This window comes from Aythya fuligula, chromosome 4 (genome assembly GCF_009819795.1).
Source record: "Aythya fuligula isolate bAytFul2 chromosome 4, bAytFul2.pri, whole genome shotgun sequence".
NCBI classification, from domain to species: Eukaryota; Metazoa; Chordata; class Aves; order Anseriformes; family Anatidae; genus Aythya; species Aythya fuligula.
Genome location: NC_045562.1, coordinates 42,212,040 through 42,232,705, shown reverse-complemented (window position 1 = coordinate 42,232,705; position 20,666 = coordinate 42,212,040). Strand labels below are relative to the sequence as shown.

General features: G+C 40.7%; 1 protein-coding gene across 1 annotated transcript in view; it reads left to right on the top strand.

The window, feature by feature from the left end:
* FAT4 (FAT atypical cadherin 4) overlaps window positions 1–20,666 on the top strand; it is a 142,070-nt gene that overhangs the window by 20,434 nt on the left and 100,970 nt on the right. The window lies entirely within an intron of this gene.

Here is a 20,666-nt window from a genome sequence, read left to right as displayed (position 1 = left end):
AGTTGCATTTCTCTGTTCTTAATCTCTGTCAAGACCCCTCTTTTACTTACTGGGAAGTAGTCTGCTCTTCTGGGGAAGAATTTTCCTTGTATTAGCTGATAGCACTTTGTAAATGGCAGGTTTTCATTTGTTCTTTTCCTAGTCGTGTGGAGAATAATTGTAGTATTGAGCTATATGATTCACCACAATCATTAAAATACAAAACTTTATGTACTGTTCTGGTAATCTAACAGATGTTATGTATAGATCGAGGTAAAAATTACAGCAGGGTGGTTTCAATGTGGTTACTTTAATTTATATATTTTTAAAGTTACATCCTTCATAAAATTACCTTATAAATGTGGCATTGTGGGTTTACATAAGAGATGTCTGTCAGTAGCTTGCAGCTAAATATCCTTACTTTATGAGTCCCCTAAAAGTCATTTTTCCTCTAATAGTCAATCAGTGGTAGTTTCATAGGTGCTAGCTTGCACACACCTAAGCATCTGAAATTCAGTTTTACCTTTATGGATGCTGGATTTAGGCCTCTTATGGCATGTGAACTGTGCTGTCAGAAAAATTTACAACTTCACATCCAAGCCTAATGTATATACTTCTGAGGGAGTGCTGTTTGCATTACGGGCTGGTAGGTTTTGCCTGGCTCCACTGGCTGTCTAAAAGATGTGTGGGATGATGGCACACTGGTGTGATGGTCAGCTGGTCTCATCTCAACGACATAATTTCTTTTGAGGGACATAAATTCTGATCCAGGCTCGTTTGTTTCTATCATGGCAGTTCTTTCCTGAAAGTGGCCTTCACTGGATTTTTAAGGGTCCTTTGAAAGGAGCCTGCATGTTGCTCTCCAAAGAGGCAGTTTAAGGAGGTATCTGGTGGGGGCTTCCCTGGCTCACCTCCTGCCCCCAGCTGCTCAGTGCTGCCCTTGCTCGCTGCCTTGGCACCAACAGTTGTTCTCAGCACACTGTAAAGTGGCTTAGGAAACAGATCCAGCTGAAAAATAGCCCCAGAATAATTATTTTTTCAGCCAGGTCAATTTTCCTAACCCATTTTACAGCCTAGTGATGCAAGAGCCTGTGCTGGCTGACAGTAAAGGGCAGTGGGGGACTGGGGATGAAAGGCTGGCAATAGAGCAGGGGGATTAGCAGTGGCTTAAGCCAGGATAGTTTCAAAAAATGTTATACAGGCTATTTTTCGCTCATGGAATATTTTGATACTGCTGAAAGTTTCATTTCTAAGTCCTGGCATCCGGGCATTTAATAGGTTTGGAGTGTTTGGGGTTCTGGAGCATCTCCTGGGACTTGGTTCCTATATCTTGTGTGCCTCTGCTGGATGGAATAGGGTGCATTGAGTAGACCTGAGATAACTAGAGCCTTGGAAGAGAACCCCATTTTCTCTAGAATCTTCTCAGTTCTAAGTCTTCATCTAGTTCATTGGCTTTTTTGTTGTTTTCTATAAAATCCTATTTTCTGTTCTTATCTATATATATACACATATGTATATTTAATAGAGGCTTATCTTTTTCTGGCTTTATCAAATAAGCAAGTTTTTTAAAACGAAGCAGAACATGGTTAGCTTTTGGATTTGATTGCTATTATTTTGAAGCTGAAAATGCTGTAGAAGTCAGGTTTTAACGATGGCTTGCAACAAGTCTGCCAAAGAAAATAACAAAGCTATCTAAGGATTTAGTTACTAGTACAACTGTTTCCTCATTTCAAATTCAGGCAGTCCTGGGTGAATAATGGCATACAGGAATGAGTGGAATGAAGGAATGCAGCTGGATGCTGCAGCCCCAGGAGAAGTCACAGAATCGTGGAATCAATCATCTAGGTTGGAAAAGAGCTCCAAGATCTTCTAGTCCAGCCTTTAAGTTGAGGTCATCCAAAGTCAGGGCTTCAGTGGTCAATGAGGAGAAGCACTTAACAAATTGCAAAATGATCTTCCCTAGGCACAGGGGGTTCCTGGTTACTGAGCCTTCGGCAGGAGAAGAAAATGAGCACGTGTCTCTCTTTCAGAGTACAGAGCCTTTGCAGCATCAGGCAGGAGAGCTGCAGAGAGATGGTCATGGCATGGTGTTGGAAAATGTGTTGATGTATGGTGTACATCACCTTCCCAAGGGGAATAGGTGAAGTTTAGCCCCTTCTCCACCTAACCATCATTGCAGCCTCTATCTTTTTTTGCCACCTTCTTTGCACTGCTACAAGTCCTGCAGTCACATCTCCAAAGCATAATCTTTGGAGGTAAGGCAGGCAGGCTGTGGACTCGCTGTGTGTGTATGCAATGATGCTGTGGTGTAATGGAGGCTTGTCCCACGGACTCCCATGGTGCCTGCCTCACTTTTTTGGTCTTGTGAACTTTTTACTTGAGCACTTGCCCAAAGTAAACTCATTGTAAGTTAATTCTGAGTGTAGGAAGTCAGGATTTGTCTCAAGAGAAACACTGAAAAATAGGAAGATAAACCTTCAGTTTAGAAGAAAGATGCTATTTTTTCTTGCTATTGTACTCCAGTTTTCTGTCATTGTCTGCACCCATGGGTGCTTTCCTCTTCTGTTAATTTCCAAATGTAAATTTCATATATATGTTTATTTATGTATATGTATGTGTGTGTTTATTTTAGTGTGTAGTCATTTTTATTTATTGTTTTTATTTAACACTTCTTCCTGCTCTTTTACTGGCAGCAGTATTTGATTTATTTCTGTGATTAATTCTTATCCCTTTTAAATCCATGGAGCTTTTTTAAAAGGAGAAAGAAATCTTAACAATAATAGTAGCATTCAAGCTTCTTTATCTTCATTTTGTTCCAGTGCAGTGGTGGATATTCCAAATTCTCCATGGTAATAGAGAAGTATTTCAGAAGCAAATATCTTGCCAGATCTTTGCATTTTCATTACAATTATTGCTAAGGAGAAAGAGTACTTTATCAGCCATAGGCTTTGTAGCACTAGAACATAGATGTTTAAAGCTGATGCAAATTAGTGTTCTCTTTTCATTGTGAGTATACTGCTGAAGTAGTGCAATTTTTTTAAGAACCAAAGATCTTTTCTTAGAAAGACTTCACTGGCATCTCTTTGGTACGCAAGCAGTGCAATGCATCCCTGCGGTTTCTTACAGGCCGAACAGAAAGATCTCCCTTACTCTGCCTATTTTGTTACTTGTGGATTATGTGCATTAGCTGTTATCCCATTATATGGTACATTCATAACTGCTCTGTTCGAGTTCTGAAGTAACCAGGTTGGGACTGTGTATAGTCCAGCTAACATGAAAAGAGTACAGGCAGGAAAAAAAATGAGTGTTTGGCTACTGGGAGGACAAATAATGAACCAAAAATATCTCTTTAAATTTGTTCAATGTTTTTCTTGTTTTCTGTCTGGGAGATGTCTGCCTGACTTCTGTCCTTAGACAGACATTTCCCCTCTTTCATTTTGCCTGTCATATCTGACCTAAGCCCCAACCAGGGAATAATTTTTGCTTCCAGAGGCTCTGCCTGGTCTTACAGTAGTTTTTCTATGCTGTAAGTGTGATGAAAACAAGGGTTAGGAACTGTGGTATTTCTCTAAGGTTATCAAAAAAGCAGATCCAGCTCTGTTTTGTGAAAAGAAGTTGTTTCCTAGAGTGAGCCCAAGGAGCCTGGCTACAGCGGTGAGTGGGTTGAAGCCTTGCAATACGCTTGCAGAGCTCTGCTGGGGACGCTTGGAGGGTGGGTGGTATGCACAGTCAAGTTGCAATAACAGCTACGCTTCTTTTTCTACAAAATGTTGTATTTTTATTTTGTTTCATTTTCTTAAATTAATCCCACTGTTGAGGTTTTACTTAGGACTGAATTTAGAATTAGCATTTTAGCGTTAAACAGTTTTAGTGTCTAGTTTTTCTACATAGACAATTTATGGGACAAATACACTACCTTTTCAAGAGAAATATATGTATTTAAATGTAAGCCTTCTTAGATCAAAATAGTTCATATCGAGTTAAGGTTAATAATGAATGCAATACTGTCCTTGTCTGGACTAATTATTGAATGCTTCAAATTAAGGATATTCATCAAGGCAAACCAGGAAGAAAGTGATCTAATAAAAAAATCGTGTTCAAAGGGCTTTCATCTCCATTGAGATTACATACACGAGTCAGTTTGAAAACACTCACCTTTGTTCACTGACATTTAAGAAATTAAGTAGCTTGGAGCTACTCATTATGTTGCAGTTACTTAAGACTTGTTTAATTAGTGGTGGATAAGACGAATTCTGGAGAAGTCACATATGATAGCTGTTTTGATACTTGAGACCTGGTTAATTGCATAGCTAAATGATTATTAACAGTTAAAAAAAAAATGGAGTCATACTTCACAAAGTAAAACCATATAATTTCCCTATATAATACAGTATAATATTTTATTAAAAATTTGTCCACCTACCAAATTTTACCTGCAAGGCAATGGAGGTTTGTGAGAATTGTGTAGAATAAGGATCCAGTCACTCAGTTAAGGTATGACAAATGTAATAAAGCAAGGCAAAGTGCATGGAATTGTTTCTGTTTGGATTAATTCCTTATGTACAACTTTTTATTAGACTTCTTCACCATGGTTTGGTGTGCATTCCTAACAACATAAGAACATGCATGTGTGGCAAGAAGAAAATATTATACCGTGTTGTGTAATTGTAAGGGTTGAACCTAGATCAGAACATTGCAGCTGGGTCTGCTGTGTCCCTGTATCAGCTAAACATTATGCCATAATACATAAGTAAAGAGAAAGGAGTTCTTTCTTTCCTTATGGGCTTCATGTATTTACGAATTTTCATACTGATGGATTTTTGAAACATTCTTTTTTTTGTAGATATGTTGAAAATTTCAAACCTAATAGTAATGTCAACTGCAGAGTATCTTAGGCATAGCAGCATGCAGTACTATTATGTAGAGGACAGGCAAGGTACGGAAGTAATACTCTTAGAAGGTCTTTTGACTTTTGGGGGTTGTTCACTTTGTTAGCCCAAACACTAAAACCTTGTGTTCTTGGGTTCTGATTAGTGACACTTTAATAAAGTCATTTGAAGTTCTGTAGACTGAATTTTCCACCTTTTCTAATGTTTCTATGGTCACAGGGAAGCGACCTGTATTCAATCTTTTAAATGCAGATCTTTGAAAAGTTACTGTGCAATTTTGTATACCAGACTTCTTCATGGGTTACAAAAAGTGCCTTTTTAAAAAAGCTACAGCAATGTCTTTTTCTTTTCTGTTTTCCTCCACTCTTTCTTTCTTCTGATGTGACAGCAATTGACTAAACTTGGGTCTTTTAGGGTAACAAAGGATTGAGAAAAATCTTAAAGGTTTTTATTGCTGCACTTTTTTGGCTGGGCCAGGACAGACAAAGGCCTTTCCACTTGATTAGATAATAAGGCTAACGTAGGCTTTGAGTGAAAAATATCTTTGCATTCTCCTCTTCTCTTTCTTCCAACCCCCCCAAAAAAAAAGAGAAAGGGAAAAAAGAAAAAAAAGAGAACTATGCCTAATCAGCCACAATTAAATCTTTCATGGCAAACTCACTTTGGAGGAATTAATGCATTTTGTATTGCCTAACAACTCGAGTGAACATTTACAACACGTGAGAACTGAGGGGAAGAAAAATTATGGTCGTCTCTTTGGTTCACAAGAACCAGGGAAGGCAGGTCATTGACTTGATTTTCATGGGAAGATTGACTCTGGAGTGCTCGCAGATTCAGAAGCGGAGCGAGCTGGTATTGACAGCTGCGGCGTGGGGAGGGGATCGTTGATTGTGCCATGGCTTGTTGGGGAAAAACAAGGGAAGATGTAAAACAAAGCGCAGAAAGGGAACAGTGGTTGCAGTGTCTCCAGGCTGATGAGCAGCTTCTTGTCAGTGCTGGCTAAGAGATGCACTTTGACTCAAGAAGCTGGGGTAGAGAAATATTAGTATTAACTAAAGAGGTTGTCCTTAAGTGAGAAAGAGCTTGCTCTTAATTAAGCTGAAGAAGTTGTACCATGTTCCTCTGCTATATACAATGGGAGACTGCATGGGATGCTCCTTCAGTCCTGTTGTCCTCATCGCTGAAGAATAGCTCATGCAAAAGACACTGGAAATCCAGGTGTGTTTTCCCAAGATAGCCTGTAGTACATATTAAGAAAAGAGTAATATCTGAAATGGTTTTTAATTATTATTTTAAAGATTGCTTTTCTGGAACCTGTTTTGTGAGTAGACTGTGTTTAAAATTTATCTGGACACTGAGGTGTGCTCACATAGATTGGTCCACTTATTTCAGATCATTGTTTGTCTCCTGTTGCCCAATTAATCTCTTGCTTTCTCATCTCTCCCTCTGCCTCTTAATCCATCGTTTCCCACTCTCACGGTGTGCCAGTGGCTGTACCTCCAGCCAAGTTTCCTTCTAACGTAGAGGGTTTTCCAACTTCCTCCTCAGGAAGGTTTTGGTCCCTTTTGAGTGTCACATGCAGGATACACAATTGTTACTCAAAGTAAATATTTTTTTTTCTGATAAGAGGCCCACTCTTACAGTGAAGTTGCAGTTAGGACAAAATATATTACAGCCTAATCTCACGAGCTAGTAAAATAGCTTAAACCAAACAAATATGCAGATTGTATGTGATTTTGCAGGTAAAGGAAACATGGCAAGAGCCAAACCAAACAAGTCTTACACTTAAGAGCTGCCTGGGAGAAGGCTTTTGCTATTTTTCAGGCATTTACCTTGGTGCTTCAGCCCCATGGAGCCAGTTAGTACTGAGCCCAGGCTGCCATCTGGGCTCCACAAGATGGATGCCCCCCCTAGCAGCCAAACTCACCCCTTGCTCTGACCAGGGTCGCAGGCCAGCTCGTGGAGCCCAGTCTGGAAGGCTTCACTAATGTGTATGTGGAAAAATCGCCTCACAGAAGTTCAAAACCAAAATAATGAAATTGTGAGAGAATGGGGTTTGCTTGTTTTTGGGCTTCTGGAGTGCTAGGTGGCCAGAAACACGGAGGTGGTGGCTGGCTTTTTCCTTCCCATCTCAGGCCAGAGGGAAGGGGACCAGGTAGCTAGCTCAATGCTATCAACTTTTGTCTGACTTGCAAGTGAATAACTGTTTTTTTATATATTGCTCTGTATTCATCAGACCCTTTCTCTGTGTGCCTTGCAGGATCACCACACTGTCAATGACTGCAACTTCATAGGTGACAGCAGTTAAGTACATCTTAGCCAAATTTTGACCACTTCTTTTGAATCCCACATAGAGGACTTATGTATATGCATTGAGATATGAAAACACATGAAATTTATTTGTTAATTAAGGTGTATATATGATGTTTCCATAAACTGCGACTTTAAGAAGTTATTCCATCTGGAATGTGCTGCCTCATTTTTTTCTCACTTCAACACTTAGTACTCGTTCATTATTTTATCTGTTTTTCCATGAATTACTAACTGGTCTTGTACAACTATTTTTTATTTAAAAAAATAAATTATAAAATTCACTAACTGAATTTTCCATTTAAAAAAGCTGGAAGTACTGTTTACACATGTAACTAAAACAATTTACATAGTTACTCTGGTTTGAGCTGTTCTTTGCAATGGGATATAGCAGTTATCCAAAGCAAAGTCCTCAGTTTCTGATGCTGACTGAAAGCAAACCAACCCACGTTCCCCCGCCTCCAAAAAACCCTGGGGTTAGTGCTGCACAAAGATCACCATAGGAAGTGGCTGTTTTTTTTACCACTGGCTTTTATCTGAATCCCTGCTTTGCTTGAGCTTTAGAAGTCAAATGAGCAGAAGAAATGCAGCAGATAATTTGAGATGTGTGTGGGAAGAATGGAAGCTGAAAGATGGGCTTTCTTAAGGCTTCACTCAGTTCCTGCCTTCCCAAAGAGAAAGCAGGGAGATTATTCTTACTGGCTGTATTCCTACAGCAAAATAATAGCCTTGAGGATGCCTGTGTGGAAAGATACTTATTTCAGATTATCTTTGTATTAAGTGGTTGGGGGGAAAGCAGAGGTAGACCATTGGGTTGAATATGTTAAACTGCTTTATTTTATAACTACGAATGTCAGTCCTCAGTTTAGACCTGCCATGCCTTAATCCATTTGTCCTGCAAAGCACTTCCAACTGTTATTGGTCTGATCTGGGGTCTTACACCTTGCCTGGGAAATGATCTGTTTTTAGCTGATTTGTGGGCCAGCAACTTGCACATCCCGGCAAACCCGTTCTGTCAGGTCACTGCTGCCTGCAGCACTTCTGTAGCTGCTTTTTTTCCTGCCTGAAAAAAAGCCTGCTCCTCTAAACCAGGGGGAAGAATGGACTGCAAAAGGAACATCAGGTCGTGAGAAGGTGGTGTACGAGGATTCAGGGAGAGTTACATGTTATTGCTATGCATTCAAGCAAAAAAATTTGCTTTCATTGAATTCAGAGCTGTCGTATTAACATGTCAACTCATGGTGCAGTATGTTGCAGATGAACAAATGTGGTGTAGTAATATTGCATTAAAATACAGCAATATCTGTACAGAACTAAAGGCACAACAAAAGGAAAAAAATCATTCTAAGTAACAGGTGCCTGCAGAAATACCATTTTAATTCCAAAGCTGCTCTATAGCTGCTACTTAGTGCATTTGTTGTATTATAACACATACATTTCTGTACAAATACAGAAAAGCAAGCACAAAAGCATTTTCATTACTAGCCCCTAGGCTTCAGACTGTACTGGTGGCCTTTCTGCACTCCAAACTTTCTATTTAGAAAGGCTGAGGATTTTGTATCTCAACCCCTTTCTAACCTCTTTCCCACTGACAGGGTGCAATCTCTGATTTATCACTTCCATTGTTTGCGTTAATCTAGCCCTGAGTTATCTATTATCTGTCTTCAGCTTTTCTTAATGATAGTTTTCCCAAGTTGTTTGGCACTTTAAGCAGTTGCATGATTGGATATTGCAGGCGATGTAACTTGTGTTCCTAACTTCAGTGCCCCATTGCCATTAGTTGGACTAGGAATTCATCATCTTGAAGAGGAGGCTGATTCACTTAGCAGTTTCTTATTTTTTTGTGTGTGCATTAGTCAGAATAATGGCACATTTATACTTGCAATTCGGGATAGACAATTTAGATGGTGTAGTTCTTGTAAGTTAGCTTTTATTTAAAATGCATGTAACTGATTAAGTGGCTTGGCAGCCAGTCAGAGTGATTACTTAAGTACTGCAACTTCACAGCAATTTTAAAATGGAAAAACAGCCAGTAATTTAGTGATATCATTGAGAAACATAGCATTCTTTCAAAACAAGCAAAGACTTTGTTCACAAGGGATAGACGTCACCCCTTCTTTTGGCCACTGCTGTTTCATACATTCCTATATGCTGCTTTGTTCCATGTGAAGCAGAAATGAATGTCAAGTGTTTCCTTTAATCTAGTGCAAACTTGACATTTGCTAAAGCCATATAAAACGTTAGAGTTCATCCACCCTAAAATTGCAAACTCTTGTTTTGTGCTTTGTTAATTGGATTAAGTGGTTGTTGTTATCTCTTCAAAAAGAAAAAAAAAAAAAAACAAAAACAAGCTTTCTGGGTATTTTAGTATGGAAGAGCTCGTTTACATTTGCTTTGTCTTGGTCATCAGGAAGCTAACTGTCAACTTTGGCTTGCCAGTGTTGATATTTCTCTCCGCCTGTCAAAAACAGTGCAGACCATCATCCAGGGAACCCTACCATTCAGGTAGAGCAGATCATAGACAAGCTGAGCAGTAACATGGCACAGCAGTAATACAGGCACAGAGAAGTGAGTCTTCTGAGTCTTGCTCCTCTGCTGTCACTTAGATTTTGTCGTTTTCTATTTAGGCTTTTTTTTTTTTTTTTTTTTTTTTTACTGAAGTCATAGTGCAGACCCATGGCACAGTGTAGTCCAGTATTAGATGGAGAATTCCTGTTCTAGCTTAAAAAAAAAAAAAAAAAGTCACCTTGCAGTTTGGCAGTACTGCTCCATTTGCTTACTGTTCATTTTCAAGACTAAAATGAGTTACTGTCAGGCTTGCACATAATTCTGTGCTTGGTCCTGATGCAGTATCTGCAGATTTTGCCTGTAAGCTGCACACAAATCTATATCATAGGAAATTTGTCTCCTTGAAAGTGGATAAGGGGAAGCTAACAAACCATGGATTGTCCTAATTTTCTTCACAGAAAAGTTGAGCGAATCGTGTAACTCATCTCTTAGATGCTACTATCTGGAGGCATGCATCAGCATCTAACAGTCTAAAGATTTGTGTGGTTTAAATAAGTGTATGAGCCTACTTTAAAGTGTGTACAACTTAAAAAAATAAAAAATAAAAAGGATAGCTGCAAAGGTAAACTTGTCTCAAATTCGCAGAGGCAAGCAGGTATCAGTCAGGCTGCTTTTGTAAAGAGCTGCCTGGATCCCAGCTGCATCCTGTGATTGACACTGCTGCATCCGGATGGCAGCAGTCCTGCTGTTTTCGACATGCTGGGTTTTCTGTCCCCAGCAGGTCCCTGTGTGCTCTCCTTGATGGGCACTGAGCGGTGAGCTGATTAAAAGCCTCCTTGCTGCTGTGTCTGGCTTTGGGCAATTGCAAAGCTTTGCTGAATACCGCTCAGTGTGGTTTTGGTCTGTGTGATTTGGTGAGTCCTGCCTTAAATTCTGTGTGTCAAGGGCATTGAGAAGACACTTCTGTTTCTCCCCATAAATGAAAGTGATCCCTGAGAGCATGAAAAAAAAATTATTGTTTGATAGGAAGTATTTGATGTAGAAATGACAGCTTTGAGTGTTTAATGCTTGTAAAGAACAGATTGTTGTCATGAAGATTTCTCAATAGTATTGAGAGTTGAGGTGCTTACAGAAATGTCCTCAGCAATGACAAATCAGGAAAAAAAAACAACACCTAAATAATGTAACTAGAAGACAATTTAGGCAAGAATTGGTTTCTTGAGCCCAGTTCTTCCAGCTAATGGTTTGTCTGCAGTCAGGGATATCCTCAGACAACATCCTGAGACATGAAGCTCCAAGGAAGCTGGCTTACACGGTATGGTAGATTGTATCTGCAGACTGCACTGCTGATTTTATCTGTGATTAACAGAGCTACAAGGTAGTTTGTTCAGAAGGAAATCTACCATGTTACTGAGAAAGAAATAGGGAGAAAAAGATAGTTTAAATAATGACTTTTCATCCTCCAGCTCACAGGCCGAAAGTACTAACAGACTGATTGACTAAACATGGAAGAAGAAGTCCTTTTATAGTCACATTGCAGAAGAAAACAAACAAACAAACAAACAAAAAACACAACAAAACAAACACCTTACGATCACACCGTATTTTTACTAATTTGCTCAAAAACAAACAAACAAAAAAAAAACACCAACAAACAACTACTTTCAATACCGAGCAGCACTGCAGCACTATTGTCATTCTTCTTCCCATCAGTAAAATGAAATGCTGAGACCATTCCCCCATCTAACGTTATTCCTCACATGGTGACATTCAAAAACCCATTGACAAGCTGCAAATGATGTGTGAAGCAAACTCCAGGATTAAGTTTTATAACCTTCCCCAGGGGGAAAGAATTTGGAGACAGGAATGAACTCAGGATAGTAAAACAAAAGGGCACAAGTGAGATGGATCAGGAGAACTCATATTCATATTTACCTAAATGAGAAATACCAGCCAGTTTTAGTTTATGTGGTGTCCTGGGGGTTTTACACACAGGTATGTAGGACATTATTTTATAGCTCCTACTCACAGGTTTTACTGCTCTCACTAATGAGAAACTACATCTCTCTCTCCAGCTTTGCAGCTGGGATTTGAAGGTGCGATAAATAAAATATAAACGGTAGAAGACCGAGGGCTTATGTCCTGTGGATATGTTTGCATCTTGGGTTTCAAAAGGCTCCTGGGGGGGCTGTCATTTACTACTGAGTTTGTTGTCGGATGGGTGTGAATAGGCTTTGGGGGCCTTTAGACGCAGTTAAATTGCACATGTTAATGAAATGGTGGGGCTAGGGACCTCCTTCCCTGCAGTAATCAAAGAACCAGCTAGTTCCCTGCCATATCTGTAAGATTATTTCCTTTCATCTGCTAGCATTAGCTTCTTTTGAAGTCATTTAGGCTGTGACTCAGCAGAGAGGATACTTGGGTTTTAAGTTCGAAGCACACCCTCTGGGGTTAAAGTGAAGTTCAGCCGTGCCTACAAAGCACACCGAGCACATTAAGTCCTATGGGGGGGACGACGGTTTGATGAGAGATGGCTTCCCAACGCCATCTGCGTGCAGACATCGCTGAGCGAGGCTTGATGCTTGGGTTTGTTTCCAGGAAGTGTACTTAAAAAAAATGAAAAATCGTGATGGCTTCATAACGGTTGCCAAAAATGCAGAGACCTCCTGTGTAAAGCCGAGCTCTGTCAGCAGGACAATACCATGGGGAGAGCTCCTGTTGCCAAATTAAGATCTATGTCAGGAATGAGAGGTTGGGACCTGATGTTGTTACTCTGTCTGATGCTGCGTTATCACCAGTGTGATAAGTTACTGTCCTCTTTATAGTTCGCAGTGGAGTGGCAACACTGTCCCTTCTGGGTTTCTGAGCCATGTGTCGTGTTTTGTGTGCAGTCATTTTTAAGGTAATAGTTTGTTGGTTTTTTTTTTTTTTTTTTTTTGTTGTTGTTGTTTTTTTTCTCTTTGGATTGCTGCATGCTTTTGTGCATCTGCTCCCTTCAATACAGGTCATTTTTTAAGGAGGGACCAAAGTTTGGAAAGACCAGAAACATGTGCTTTCAGGAATTTGAGACAGAAAATATTCAGCAAGATTCTTCATTAGATACCCTTTGGAAATATGCTAAGTCAAGAAAAAGTACAAAGATATAAGTTCAGCATGAGGAAAAAGTTTTAGTAATAACTAAACAGCCTTGTGTGTATACGAATGAAATCACGTGGATTTTAGTTACAAAGCAGGACTCCTTGCTTGCCTTTCCAGCCCTTCTTTCAGTGTGGGTCCCAAGCATTCCTTCTGCCCAGGGTGCAGGAGGAGGCAACAAACGCTCGTCAAAAACTAACCAACTGAATTATGGAAAAATAAGCATTCTGCTGTTCCCCCGAGTACAGCAGAGTTCCTTACAGCCCTAACAAAGCGAGGACGTAGCTTGGTCCCTGCAGACCCCAACCCACATGGGTCCTGCCCACATGGGTTCTTGCCAGTCCTTTTGGGGAAGTGTAAGGCTGAGCGTGGCTGTGACCATCAGAGGCTCTGTGGTGGAAAGGCTTGGGGTGACTTTTTACAGTCGTTTACTTAGCTAGGTTTGTGTAAACAACTTTACTTGCTGCATTTCAGAGAAAGGAGCTTGTATGCAAGTATCTGCTCTCGTGAGTGTTACTTCCTGAAAAGAAACTGAGTTATTGCTGAGCCTGATGGGCTTTTCCTCCTAAAAGAAAGGATGCAAAACATACATGTGCAGTCTTTGGACAGCTTATTGTATTTGAAAATGTGGTTTTGATTTCTTTCATTCTTTTTTTTTTTTTTTTAATAATGTTTCACTATGCTTTGTGAGCAGTACATGCATCACAGCTGATTTTTTTTTTTAATTAAAATACCCCTAGTGATCATGGGTGATCCAGCATCTGCCCTTCTTGGCCCTTGATGCTGTGTGGGCACAAGCCCAGGTGTGGCACAGCTGTCCCCTGTCCCCAGCTGTCAGGGGTGTTCCCAGTGACCTGACACCTGGCTGGTGTCTCCAGGTGGTAACCTGAAGGTGGAAGGTTGTGCCCCTCCAGCCCCAGCTGCCAGCAGTCTCCTGTCCTCTGGCAGGGAAGTTTCAGCAGGGAAAGAGTGGTGACAACAGGTGACATTTTACAGATCTAAAGTAAAACAGGGGGAGAGAAATGGCCCTTCAGTGGGATACCCCTAGCAGGAAAATAGCTGAAGACTGTGTTTTTTCTTTAGCAGTGATTAGCACTCTGCAACAAGTGGGGTCCTACACCCCAAATATTTTTCCTGTGATCAGTATCAGACTCTGAATGTGATACTTTGGTTGTTTGACAAAGATCATGTTTTAGAAGTCTTGTTCCTATTGAGTAATGCCTTTGTGGCAAAGGAGACCTTCCCAGAATAAGATGCTGCTCGGTGCAGGTAACGGTTTGCTTCTAGATGAGGCAAATCCATCCATGAATTAACCAGGAGTGGCATACTGGTGTTGGTGAGCAACACGGACCTTTGTATGGTAAATGAGTGCCTTTCAGGGTGGCTGAAACTTCATTAACTCAGCTTCTCATTAATTGCATTTAATTCCTGTTATTGTTCACGTTTTTGTTTTTACGTATTGCTGTGTTGGAATGCTGCGTGTCATCCTGTGGCTTTGACCTGTAATACCCATTAAGTGCTTCCCTATGATTGCCTAAATCCTACCAGCGGATTCCTTAGGCTGTTCCGCTCAGGTCTCAGTGTTGTTGCACCTGTTGCTATTGTCTAAGCCAGAAGATGAAGATGGTAAAAGCAGATGGAAATCACAGTTTTCCGGAGACATTGCAGCAACCAGCTGTGAGAGTCCCTCAGGCTTGAACGAGGAGCTTGTGCTTGTGTGTCTGGCCTTCTTGTGGTCAAACGGGCTTTGTTTTGCTTTGCTGGGTATTGTGGTCCTGTTTGGTAGGTAGCCACAAGAAATAGGAGCAGGAAAGCGGAGACTTTTGTGCACATTTCCTTTGGAGGTCATCTCAGATGGTTTTCAGATGATCACAGAAAGGGAGTGTGCCAAAAAGTTGAATCACTGCTACTGTGTCGTAGTGGAGACTTGACTTTTCCAGAACACTTTTGTGTCGCAAGTAATGGCCACAGCTTGGGTACTGAGCTCTGAAATGTCTCATCGGTGATCCTGTGGTGCTTTGATGAGGAAAAAGTCTTTTTGAATTGCAGGGATGGGCTGTCTGTCTCTTAGAAAAATAAATTCCAAGTGGTCTTTGTTAACCACTAAATTACAGGTTATTGTGGCATAAAATAGAAGTTCATTTAGACTGCACATTTTTGTTCTGAAATCTGCAGGAGGAGGAAATGCTGTTATGGGTAGGAGGAAGATTTATCAAAGACGCATACGTTCACACACCCATTTTTTTAAAGCAATGGTCAGTAAATGATAGGCTTCCTTCCCTTGTTTTTTAATGTCAAGTAGATTTCTAACAAAATTATTTATATACACATCCCTTTTAAAAAAATAAAGCCCCACCAGGTCAGTGCGAGGCCTCAGTGTCCAGTTTGAAGTGGGCAGTGAGGGAACTTCAGACTCAACCTCCAGGCTTTCCTGCCAGCACAGCTTCTTGCCAGGATGGGAAGGAGAAAAATATGAATTAAACATTTCATTATCAATAGGTTGTGCATCTTTCTGCTTATTTTAATGTGTATTGAGTCCTACAAACACTCTTCCCAAATACAAATTATGCAGATAGCTTAAAGTTACTTTTTTTTCTTTTTTCTTTTTTCTTTTTTTTAAATACAAACAAATACAGAAAAAGGGAAATTGCATAACCTGCAGTCCTAGAACTCCAGATAGTGAGTAAACTATTTTCCCCAGACTGAGCAAAACTATACACATAAAGAGTTCACACTTCATTGCTAGACCTACTAGACACACGCTATTTATAATTTTGAACTTGCCAAGACAGTCAGGATGTAGGTTTCAAAGCAAATAAATGTGTATATATGCATAGCCTTCCTTCTTCAGGGACATTCTTCCTGTTTCCTTTTCAGTGTTTCTCCTAAAATTAGTTTCTTTCTTGCAGTAAACACAATTGGGTACTTCTAAATATTGTGTAGGGGGGAAATGTTACTGGTTTCAGTCGTCATGCTGTGGGTCTGAGTGATGCTGGTAGCAATTAATTAGTACCACTTGTTTTACTTGGTGCTGTTTAAGCTGTAGAAACCAAGGGCATGCTTAACCATAAATGACCAAACCATCTCCTGAAGGGCTTTGTTTATAGCTGCATTGGATGATCCGTAATTCCAAAGAAACGTTTCTTTCTTTAGACTTTGTTACTGATTCTTACATTTTAATGGACAACCATAATTAGTTTTATTGTTCCTGTTAGTCTAAAGATTTTAAACAACTCTTTCCCTCCCATCTGCGCCATCGCTCGCTGGGCTCCCCATTGCTGCCCCAGTGGGACTGTGCCTGTGGATGGCTGCGGCACATCAGCAGCACGAGGAGGATGAGCAGTGGGTGTTTGTGTGTGCAGGTCCCTCGTGCATCCTCCAACTGGCTCTGCCTTGTCCCATCAAGGGGACACTTCACACCCCGTGCTCACCCTCCTCCCCTGCCCCCCCTTCGGTGGAACCAGAAGTACTTTGGGGTCTTTAGCTGCTGAGGCTTCCACTTGTGGCTGCTTAAAATTGGGTTGAAATCCTTCGTGCTTTTGCATACTTCACCACTCTTTTTTAAAAGGTACTCCTTGTAATAGAACGGTAAAAAAAATGTTGAAACAAAGTAATTGGAAGAAAACCCAGTGATCTTTAGGTTTGATCATGCTATAGTTTGCTATGCTGCAGCAGGAGCAGCAGAGGGAGCACAAGTTAACGCATGATTTCTTTACCAAGAGCTGTGCTGTCATCGCTGATGACATTTTGCTTAATGGTTAAAAATCAAAACCAAAAAAGACCCAGTCTAGTGAGTTTTCCAGAGGACAGGAGGATAATGTCCCCGGCATTAAACCTGGAGGGGCAGCAAAGGCAGGCTTACCCTTATGTCAGGCTGTGATGTGGGTTGCAGGAGGGCAGCGTGGTTTTGTGCCAGGTTGTGGTCGGCGGCAGATTCACACTGTGCGGTTTCAGGGCGCCGTAGTGCCTGCCCTCCTGCCTCTCGGTATTTTCCTGCTGGACCTGAAGCAGCAAATTAGTAATTGTAGGTATTGAAAAGGAAAATGATGACAACAGGCAACTGGCCAAGTTCATCTTTGGTGGGTGAGGTCAGAGCCACGAGATGCTGAAGCACGAAGCAGCCTGGCCTGGCCTCCAGATAACATTTAAAGCACAGCCTCATCTGCAATTGCGTACAGAAATATTTTTTCCTTGGAGTTTGCTCTGGCCTTTCAGCCCTGGGAAATGTGGGCTCCCTTCATCCGCTCAGCCCTTGCCACCCATTGGGTCACGCACGTGGGGCAGGCTGCTGTGATCAGTGTCACTGCGTGGCATTTGTCATTGTCTTCCCTTAGGCCTGCAATTTCACTGCCTTTTTTCCATACAAGCAGAGTTTTGGACAGGGCTGAATCTCCAACTTTCTGTTCCTAAAGCAAAGTCCCCAGTAAGGTCAAAGAGAAGAGATTCCGCCCCCGGAGTTTTAATAAAATGCAGGCTCTAAGTTTTCCCTTCAAATTAGAGATTGCCAATAGCAAATCTTTGTTGAATTATTAAGCAGAAGTAAAGGCTGTTGAAACATGCAGATTGATGGCAGGAGACCCAGAGCTATAACTTTAAAAAGCACTGGGGGCAGCAACCATTTTTGGTCTCAGAGAATAGAAAGAATAGAAATTTCTTTGTGTGGAAAAAATAAACCGCTCGTGTACTTTTACTAATTCACTCTTTCCACCTTGTTGTTTTATTCAATGGTCAACTTTGTTTCTGAGGGCACTGCTGACTGTGTGTAATGGAGATAGGCACAGGCTACTAAGAAATAAAAGGTTATCTGGGCAGGTCAGGCGGCGAATTCATTGTTTTCCAGGAACACTTTTTAAACATTGAATTGTGTAATGCTCAGAGCTGTGGCACAGAAGTTCGATGCACAGATGGTAGCCTTTATTATTCATCACCTATAAAATTAATTACCAACTCCATAGATTTTTAATGTAATTTACTTGATAGCTGCTTTGAAATACCTTCTGGAAGCGGCTATTTATTCTCCTTGGTGTTGCAGCTCATGTTTCTGAGAAGCTTCCCCAGTGTATTTTATTCAGTTTTCCCTTGAAATTTTCCAAGCGTCAGCTGGACTCCGAGCATGTACCCATGCTTCTCAAACCTCTGCAGGGTCTGAGTGTCAGAGCACTGGTCTGCTGCTCCCATGGCCACCGAGAGGAGATTAGTCGATGAAGCTTGAGGCTTCAAGACCAAAGAGAACACTGCGATGCCTAGCCTGATCCCTGGCTTTCACAGAGCTCTTCTGTGGATGCTTATGCAAATGCATCTCCCAAAGATATCTAATCTTTTCTAAAATGCTGTAACTCCAGCATAAATAGAAATACTTTGCCTATTTTACTCCTTTCAGTGGTGTGTTTTATTTTTTTTGATCTAGGGTCTCATAGGAAATTGTCGAAAGGTGAGATGCAGTTACTGACTCATGAAGAATCTGATGATAAAAAAGGCCAGTGTCTAACAATGTGAGGCCTTTGACGCCAAGTATCTAACACAAAACATGGTTGCCTATTGTAGCGTGTCTTTAAAATAACTCTTCTTTGTCAGAAGCAGGAAAATAAAGATCAGAAGCCATAAACAAGGATCGGCATGGCCACCCCAGTTACTGATGGCAAATGAAAAGTTGGCTTTATGCAGTGCTGTTCCTTTCACATTTTAAGAGCATTAAATGGTTATAGTTTTAAGGAAAACCTCTTGATGCTAATTCTGGAGAGGTAGGCTTTTTCCTTATAATGATGTTGGCTATATTTCTGCCATGGATATGAATATAATTTATCACATGCTTTGGTTAAGCTTCAGCCAGCTGTTTTTTATTGAAGAGCTGATCTTGTTTCACCAGCAGGAGAGCTCAGAGGTGATATAAGTAGCACCCGAAGTGCAACCAAATATAAAGCCTAGTGTCATTTGTATATGTCCAGCTCTGGCTGTTATCACTTCTAACCTTTCCTGTTTGTTTAAAATAAAAGTTCAATATTGATCTGTGGCATTTTTGTGTGAGAGAGCTGTGAAAGTAGTTCTCTTCATATATGCCTCTGTCTTACCAATATCCTGTGTGGGGAGAGAAAAATGTACATTCGTAATGGAAAAGTAAAATCATTGTAATTTGTGAATAAGTGTGGGTTTTTTTGAGGTAGACAGTACAAAAAAAAGGATATGAGCATATCTGTCTGTGCAGATGTACAAAAATTCAGAGCTTTGGGGCTGGATTTGCACAGACGTCTGTGCAATTGAAAGCTCTCTATAGTGAGGCAAACACAATCAGGTTTGTCACATTTCTTTGCTTTTTGTCCTCCCCACCATAAGGGGCCAGGTTTGCTCTCCAGACCTCTGATTAATGGTCAGTGTGAGCAACGTCCACCTTGTACTGCTCCACTCATGCTACGTTTTGGTAGGTTTGTGTCTTTGTCAAGTCCCTGTCAGAAAGTGGGTAGTTTGCTATTGCAAGAAATAAGAAATGAACAGTCACACACCTAGAAGATTCATTCTTCTTAGACCCAGAGAGTGTCTTGCTTTATCCTAATCCAGTATTGAGTTGGCAAACTGTCTGTGAAGGTACTGATCCTGTTTCCAAAATCATTTTCCTGGGTCTTGAGACTCAGGACAAGAGAAGCATAGGCCTACTTGGTCAGTCAGAACAGTGCTTGCATCAGCACATTATTATTATCTGGGGTTAGAGGGGAAAAAAAAAAAAAAAAGGAAAAAAAAAAAGAGTGGAGTAAGGAGCTGGCAACTTGCTTCATCTCTGAAAGCTGTAGAAGGAGGTAGTTCTCTGCACAACTGATGGAGCTACACAACAGAGCTCCCCCAAAAAAAGCACTGTGCAGCTAACAGTTGACATGGGTTCAAGGGAAGATTGGACAATACATAGAAACCACATCCTGCTCGAGAAGTGCTTGGACTGAAGCTGGCTGAAAGCTGGAGAAGTGTGAAGGTAATTATTCTTATATGTAGGATCGTGCTTTTTTTATTTTTTTGGTTTTAGACTTGTGTTTTCAGCCCCAAGTTATGGAATAAAAAAACATCTAACCAACCAAAAAAAAGAACAACAAAAAGAGAAAGCAATGAAATACTTTTTACTAAAGAAATGTTTTATACATGCTTTTCATAAATCATATATTTCAAAAATAGTATATGTATGGAATTGAATCTGGGCTCTTGTTTACAGCACTGCTGGAGGCCTGAGCTGGCGAACCTTTGGCCTGACCCAGTATAGTTATTCTCTGATTATTCTTCAGGCTGAAGAGCTTTTGATGCTTGCAGCTATTTAGAATAAGAGCCACATCAGTGCTTCTCAAATACGATGTTCAGATTTGCTGGACTGTTTGCATTGTAACAGAAATGACTTTCACACGTGTTAGTGGAGGGAAGACCATTTCTGTGCTCATCACCTAAATGATGAAGAAGGGAAGACAGAGGGAGAAGATGTGCCAGCCCTTGGAAACATGGGTGGTTCCTGCAGCTCCATCGCTTTATTGGACAACAAAATAAGTAGCTATTGGCTTACCACACCAGGGGAGGGATCACTTACTCACTAGGACAGCTTTTTAATAGCAAAGTTAGTACTGCCTTGTAAGGGCATGTCCAGGGAGTTCTGTAAAACATTTTTCAGTATGCATTTCTTAGAGTGGTTACAGAAGTGTGTGTCTGGAATGCCACAGGTACAGTTGATCCTCTCTTTGGGCATGGGGATGAACTAGCTAGTTGTTTTCCAGATTTTTCCAGCCTTATTTTTTTGCATTTGTAACATGGGACAGAAGAACTTGGCACTGTTTTTAGAACTGCTAATCCTAGCATGGTTGGATAACTCAGATGTACCAA